This window comes from Myotis yumanensis, unplaced genomic scaffold (genome assembly GCF_028538775.1).
Source record: "Myotis yumanensis isolate MYYU_CA2020_CCGP unplaced genomic scaffold, mMyoYum1.0.hap1 SCAF_4, whole genome shotgun sequence".
In the NCBI taxonomy this organism is placed as follows: domain Eukaryota; kingdom Metazoa; phylum Chordata; class Mammalia; order Chiroptera; family Vespertilionidae; genus Myotis; species Myotis yumanensis.
The window spans coordinates 106,185,672-106,193,042 of NW_027223755.1; the positions used below are offsets into that span (position 1 = coordinate 106,185,672).

Consider the following 7,371-nt stretch of genomic DNA (forward strand, 5'->3'; position numbering starts at 1 on the left):
AGCAACACAGGTGTCCATCAATGGATCAACGAATAAAGAAAATATGGTGCACATGTATACAATGAATATTATTTGGCCAAATAAAGGAAGGCAATCTTGTCATTACAACAACATGGATGGATCTTGAGGGCATTATGCTAAGTGATATATGTCAGACAGAGAGAGACAAATACTGTCTGATCTCACTTGGATGTGGAATCTAAAAAGCAGACAAAACGAAAACCAAACTCAGATACAGATGGGTGGTTGCCAAGGTGGGCTGGACAAAATGGGGGGAGGGGGTCAAAGGGTGCAAACTTCTAGTTATAAAATAAACAAGTCCTGGTGATGTAATGTACAGCACACTGACTATCGTTAACAATACTGTATATTTATTTGAAAGTTGCTAAGAGAGTAGATCCTAAAATTTCTCATCACACACACAAAAAAAAATCGTAACTGTGTGGCAATGGATGTTAACTAGATTTATGTGGTGATCATTTCACAATATATACAAATATCAAATCATTATGCTGTACAATTGAAACTGATATAATATTATATGTCAATTATATCTCAATTAGAAAATGAACAAAGAACAGCCCTGGCTGGGTCGCTCAGTTGGTTAGAGCATCGTCCTGATAGGCCACTCGACCAATGAATAAGTGGAACAACAAATTGGTGTTTCTCTCTCTCTCTCAAATCAATTTTAAAATTTGGTCATTGTTCCCATACTGGGACCTCCTCTGTGCAGGGCTGACGGGCAGCCATATCTGTTTGCTCCACCCTGGTGATTCCCTGAGATCCCGCCCCACCCAATTTACAACCCCACCAAAGCTGTGCACAGCAGCTTTTGCATAGAATGGTCTGTCCTTTCTCAGGTGAAAACTCTGTCAAACAAGCTGCAGCTGGGTCAGGGAGCTGCAAACCTATCAATAAATGGCCCCAAAAACCGGCACCGGCACCAGCCTGCCTTGCTTCACAGTTGGGCCTCGTCTGGGCACTTCCAAACCTGATACAAAGAGGAGGAATCTGCAGATCTCTCTGTAGCTCCTGCTGGGTGGTCTCATCTCTGATATTTCTATCTCTCTCTCTCTCCCTCTCCCTTTCTCTTTCTGAAATCAATAAAAAAAAATACTATTTTTTTTCAAAAGTAAGTATTATGTAGGTAAGGGCAGCATTGTTATGGCATTTTTGGAAGGTCCTGAAAACACCCACTGAGTAAGTGTTCACACCAGAAGAAGAATGCCCAGGAGGGAGCCTGCTAACATATCCACTTTAGTGATGACCACCATTCCGGGCCTCAGCTGGGCCAGCCTCTGCTGACTCTCTGCATCTCCAGGAGCAATCAGGGCCTGCTTGGCTTCTTGGATGAGCATGGCCGAGCCCTCCATCACATCGAGAGCAGAATCTAACATGGTGTGCGCAGCTGCGGGGTCACTTGTCGATGCAGCCACTCCACGGGCAGCCTGGGCCAGTGTCTTCAGAGCTTGGGCCGTCTCTCTAGCTGCCACCCCTGTGGATAAAAGCCATCTAAAGTCATACTTGGGAGTAAACCTCTAGACTGGAGCCTCCTAGAAAGAAGTGTGGCACACCTGAGCTCCAGATTCCTTATTATAAAATTTGAATTGCTGTGCTTCTCAAAGAAGTCGCCCACACCACTGGCTCTGGACCAATCCAAGAGAGACATTCTAACAAATGCCATGCTGAAAACTGTTTCCCTCTGGTTCCCCTCACTGCCCCACTGCTCCTAGACCTAGAACACCAAGTGCATGGGATCACACACAGGAGACTCATTCAAACCCACCTTCCTTCTCAATTGTTTTGATTGGGGCATAAGCTTATCTATATATATAAAACCCGAATATGCAAATAGACCAAATAGTGGAACAACTGAACAACCAGTTGCGATGATGTGCGTTGACCACCAGGGGGCGTGTGCGGACCATGGCGGGCATCGGCAGCAGGTGGCAGAGTGCCAACATGGTGGGCATCGGCCGTGATGGGATAGTGGAACAGGTGAGCAGGGATGCCAGACCAAGGTGGGGCGCCAGTTGCTGTCATTGGGGCGAGCCTCTGGTGGTTACTGAAAATTTTTTGCTCCCACGCGCTGCGGTCCCGCCTGGGACTCGTACCTGCTGCTGGTACCGGCCCTGTTTGCACCCGCGTCCAGCACCGGAGCCGCCGCTCACGCCCATTGCCAATGCCGGGTGCCGGTCCCATCACTCGGAGCTGTAAGCAGGTGTGAGTGGCGGTTGCTGGCCCAATCGCCCCGAGGGCTTCTCCACCTACCCCTGCTCCTGAGGGGTGATCAGGACAGCAGCCACCACTCACACTCACTAATGGCACCGGCCCTGCTCACACCCGCTGCTGGTGCCGGCACCAATTGCTCCACGCCATCAGCGGGTGCGAGTGGGGTGGGAACCAGGTGGAGGGGAGCTATGGGAGGAAAAAGGAGAGACATCTGTAATAATCTCAACATTAAAGATTACTTTTTAAAAAGAATGTAGATGATAAGGTTAATAAAAATGAGAGAAAAAAATCAAGTGGAAGAAAGGGCTAATAGAGTGACCAACTTCACATTTGGCTGAGCTTCCTGGGTTCACCCCAAAAGGAACAATTTGCATGATGAGTTCTCTCAGTTAAAAAGGAGTCAGTGTTCTCTTGGCACTCACTTCTAAAACTGATTTTTATGCAAGAACAGACTTTATACCGGTTGATGTCATGTATGTAATGGCCAATGGGCAATGCATCAGTCATGAGCAAGAGCCTGGGCCTTGGAGTCTGACTGGCTAGCCTGAAGGCGACTCTACCAGCCCTTAACTGTGTGCACTTGGGCACCTTTCTGAGTCTCCGTTTTCCTGACCTGAGCGGTTCGGTTGGTCGAGCGTCATCCAGTGCACCAAAAGGTTGCCAGTTCAACTCCCGGTCAAGGCGTGTGCCTGGGTTTCCAGGTCAATCCCTGGTGGGAGGCATGCAGGGGGTAGCCAATCAATGTACCACTCTCACATCCATGTTTCTCTCTCTCTCTCTCTCTCCCTCCCTCTCTCTCTCTCCCTCCCTCCCTCCCTTCTTCTCTCTATAAAAATATTTTAAAAAGTGAAATAAAATGAGAATAACAGATTTACCTCACAGCGTTAATTTGTTCATTTATTCCACAGATTTTGTTGAGCACTACTTGTCAGGCATATGAGACAGTAATGAAGCAAATAAAATGCCAGTCATCTGTCCTCCTGCAGGTGACCGTCTCTCGAAAGGAGACGGAGAGTCTGCACAATTATGTAATGTTAATATGATGGAGGAACTTAACACAGAAACCTGAGGAAGTGAGGGAGCCAACCACGAAATCCCCGGGGAAGGGAATTACACAGGAGGACAAAGCCAAGTCAAACATCCTAAAATGGGATCGTGCCTGGCATGTTCTAGAAACCCCCAAGGAGGCCCGTGGGGCTGGAACAGGGCACAGGACGGAGAAGATGGGAAAGGGAGGTCACAGCGGAAACAGAACCAGACTCGTCGAGTGGATCCTGAGGACTTTTGCTCTGAGGCCATGGAGAGCTGTTGCAGGGCTTTGCCTTTGAAAAGGTCCCTCCTGGATGCTACGGGTGAGACAGGTTGTGGGGACGAAGGTGGGGGCAGAGAGACCGGTGAGGAGGCTCCTGCACGGGACCTGGTGAGAGATGATGGGGTCTGAATCAGGATGATAGGAGATGTGGACAGAAGTGGTCGGTTGCCGACTACTTTTGAGGTAGAACCAACAGGGTTTTTTTAACATATGGGAGAGAGAGATTAAAGACAACACCAATGTCTTTGGTCTGATCAACTGTCAGAAAAGAACGGTTGTTTTCTAATAAGGGGAGGCTGGGTGGAGCGGGTTTGGGGAGAAGATAAAGAGTTCATCGGGAGACATGCTAAATTTGAGATGCCTATTAGACACTCAAGTGGAGATTTCGAAATGTAAATTTGGGGGACATCAGCATTTGGACGGTGTTTAAAGCCATGTGCCTGGAGGAGTTCACCTCAAGAGTGAGTGTTGATTAAGACAAGAGGACCAGCACTGATACGGGTGCTACTCCAATTACACAGCGAGCCGTGGTGGCTCAGAGACACTCATGACTCACCTAAGGCCACCCCGCTGGTAGGAGGTAGAATCAGGATTCTAAGCCAGGTCCCAGTGTGCGCTCCTGGGAGCACGCCTTCGCCTTTCCCTCCCCTTCTTCCCCCACAGGCCTGCATCTCCTAAACTCTAAGGGTCCCCACGAGGGACCAGGGGAGCAATGGGCAGGGGCAGCCCCTCCCAGGCTAAGCCCCTGGCCCTGTCCCCAAGGCCCCCTTTTCTCTGACTCTCCACTGAGCTGGCAGCAGGCGCATTGGCTAGCTTCTTTCCCATGGCGTTTCTAGAGCCAAAGCAGCCCTGCCTTCTCTCTCCTGCTGCTCCTTCTACCCTAAGCCCTTCCTTGTTGCACTATTCCTGGCTTTAATGAACATACTCTCAAAATAAAATAAAAACCAGGTCCTAGTCCAGATCTTGTACTCCTCCACAGTGGTCTATGTAGGCTTCTATCAATCTAATTTGGCCCATGGCTATAATCTAGACTAATGAGAGAATTTAACTGCAGATAGGAAAATTGGTCCCGCAAGAGGACCTCTACCCTGCCACGAAGTAGCATCCCTCAACAGAGCTTTCTCAATTGGGGCCACTGTGCCCCCTGGGGGTCCTGGCCTTTCCAAACTGGGCGGGGGCGGGGCCAGACTGGGTGCTGCTTCGTCCCCCTTTAATGACCTCAACCAGCAACTGGTGAACATGGGCTTTCCCCAGTGGCATCTTGGCAACCACGCCATGGAGCCGGTGACCCCTCTTCCTGCTCATGCTGCTCAGTGGCGTGGACTCCCGCTGGTGGGCTCATCTACCTGAGTCAGCAGTGATCTCTGATGAGTGTTTGCAGGGGGGGGGGGGGGGGGGGGGGAGGCAGAGGGGAGGGGGAGTTGCTAGGCCTTGGTGTGAGCAGGCGCACGGGGAGGGGACTCTGGTAGAGCCTGGAAGGTGTGCTCAGAGAACGTTGTTTCCACATTGTGTTGAGCATGACGCAGAAGGAGTCTCTAGTCCAGCATTCCCCAAATATCAAGTGGATACCCTCATCCTCTTGAGATGTTTGTAGGTAGTTTCGGGCCTGCGTTAAGCACAAAGAGTAAAATAGGGGCTCCCTTTCCATTCTCTTCCAGTCCTTCTATGCCGGGAAGAGTCTCAGCTGGTGCCAGGATGGTCGCACGCCTCTGGGACACGTGCTGATTTCCTGCTTCTAGAGAGCAGGCCTGGGGCTTAGGGCAGGTGGACAAAGTTCCCGGACTTTTAGAGGTATACGTTCATCAGCTTTCTCTTATTTATGAAGGTGGCACTGGCACTCTACTGATCGTGGTGGAACTTTCAATAAATAAATTTAAATTAAAAAAAAAAAAAAAACAGCCGAAACCGGTTTGGCTCGGTGGATAGAGCGTCGGCCTGTGGACTGAAAGGTCCCGGGTTCGATTCCGGTCAAAGGGCATGTACCTTGGTTGCGGGCATATCCCCAGTGGGAGATGTGCAGGAGGCAGCTGGTCGATGTTTCTCTCTCATCGATGTTTCTAACTCTCTATCTCTCTCCCTTCCTCTCTGTAAAAAATCAATAAAATATATTTTTAAAAAAAAACAAAAAAAAAACAAAAAAAAAAAACACCTTCTACACTGGGAATTGAAATATGTAATGGTGCAGCCACTTTGGAGAAGAAGTTGGCAGTTCCTCAAAATACTAAATGTTTTTATTTTTTATAATATATTTTATTGATTTTTTACAGAGAGGAAGGGAGAGGGATAGAGAGTTAGAAACATCGATGAGAGAGAAACATCGATCAGCTGCCTCCTGCACACCCCCCACCGGGGATGTGCCCGCAACCAAGGTACATGCCCTTGACCGGAATCGAACCCGGGACCCTTCAGTCTGCAGGCCGACGCTCTATCCACTGAGCCAACCCGGGTACGGCAATACTAAATGTTTTTAATCATATGGGCATAACCACATGACCCAACAATTCCACTCTTAGGTATATACTCAAAATAAATGAAAACATAAAAACTTACACACAGACCAGATCCAAGATGGCGGCCAGCAGGAGGCTGATGAAGGAGCTTAAAAAAACCTGAAAATTTGGAATGAAAACCTCTGTAACATCCAGGTTGATGAAGCTAATTTGTTGACTTGGCAAAGGCTTATTGTCCCTGACAACCTCCATCGGATTAGGGGGCCTTCAGAATGGAAATCAACTTCCCAGCAGAATACCCATTCAAACCACCGAAGACCACATTTAAAACAAAGATCTATCACCCCAGCATCAATGAAAAGAGGCAGGTCTGTCTGCCAGGAATTAGTGCTGAAAATAGGAAGCCAGCAACCAAAACTGACCAAGTAAGTAATCCAGTCTCTCATAGCATGAACGACCTCCCCAGCCTGAGCACCTGCTTCGGGCTGACCTAGCTGAAGAACACTCCAAGGACCATACCAGCTTCTGTAAGAATGCTGGAGTTTACAAAGAAATATGGGGGAAAGCGACCTGTGGACTAAAACCTGCTGCGATTAATTCCAGCGAGTGTGAGCAGGGACCCTGAGCTGTGCATTCAGACACCCCGCGAAGCAGGGCTCTGGAAAATTGGCACTGGCCACCGCCTGGCATTTGCTTGTAGCAGTTACTAACTTTCTACAGTTTGCTTTTTTTTTTTGCTTTTTTTAAAGATACTCTTTCTTTTTAAAAAAATATATTTTATTGATTTCAGAGAGGAAGGGAGAGGGACAGAGAGATAAAAACATCAATGATGAGAATCATTGATCATCTGCGTCCTGTACAGCCCCCACTGGGGATGGAGCCCACAACCCAGGCAGGTGCCCTTGACCGGAATTGAACCCGGGACCCTTTATCCCACAGGCCAATGCTCTATCCACTGAGCCAAACCAGCCAGGGCTAGACCTTAAGGTTTAAAATAAAAGGTTGTGGTTCCTTTTCTTCCCATGCCCTTTCAATGCCCACTTTCTTGTATTCAGTTTATTTCTCACTCTTTCGCTTTTTCAGACCTAGACCCCATCTCCTCCACAAAGGAGAAGAGACAGCTCTGTTTGGTCTGGTGGCTTCTCTTCTCTCATGTTGCACTGCCCAGTGTGGGAGTTCATTCCAGTTATTCTGATTCCAATTTATAACACCCTTTTTTTTAAATTTTAAAAACAAGCAAACCACCACCACCAAAAAAAACCCCAAGAAACTGTGAAAAGGGAGGCCCACCTCTTATGTAAAAATCTGGCCCATGTTACCACAATGACACTGCTTAAATGGCAACCCTGATGCCTGTGTGAGGCCCGCCTGCTGGGG

At 48.4% G+C, this 7,371-nt stretch overlaps 1 pseudogene; it reads left to right on the forward strand.

The window, feature by feature from the left end:
* The first annotated feature begins 6,112 nt into the window (after positions 1–6,112).
* On the forward strand, positions 6,113–6,575 carry LOC139008336 (ubiquitin-conjugating enzyme E2 L3-like; annotated as a pseudogene).
* Positions 6,576–7,371: the final 796 nt, after the last annotated feature.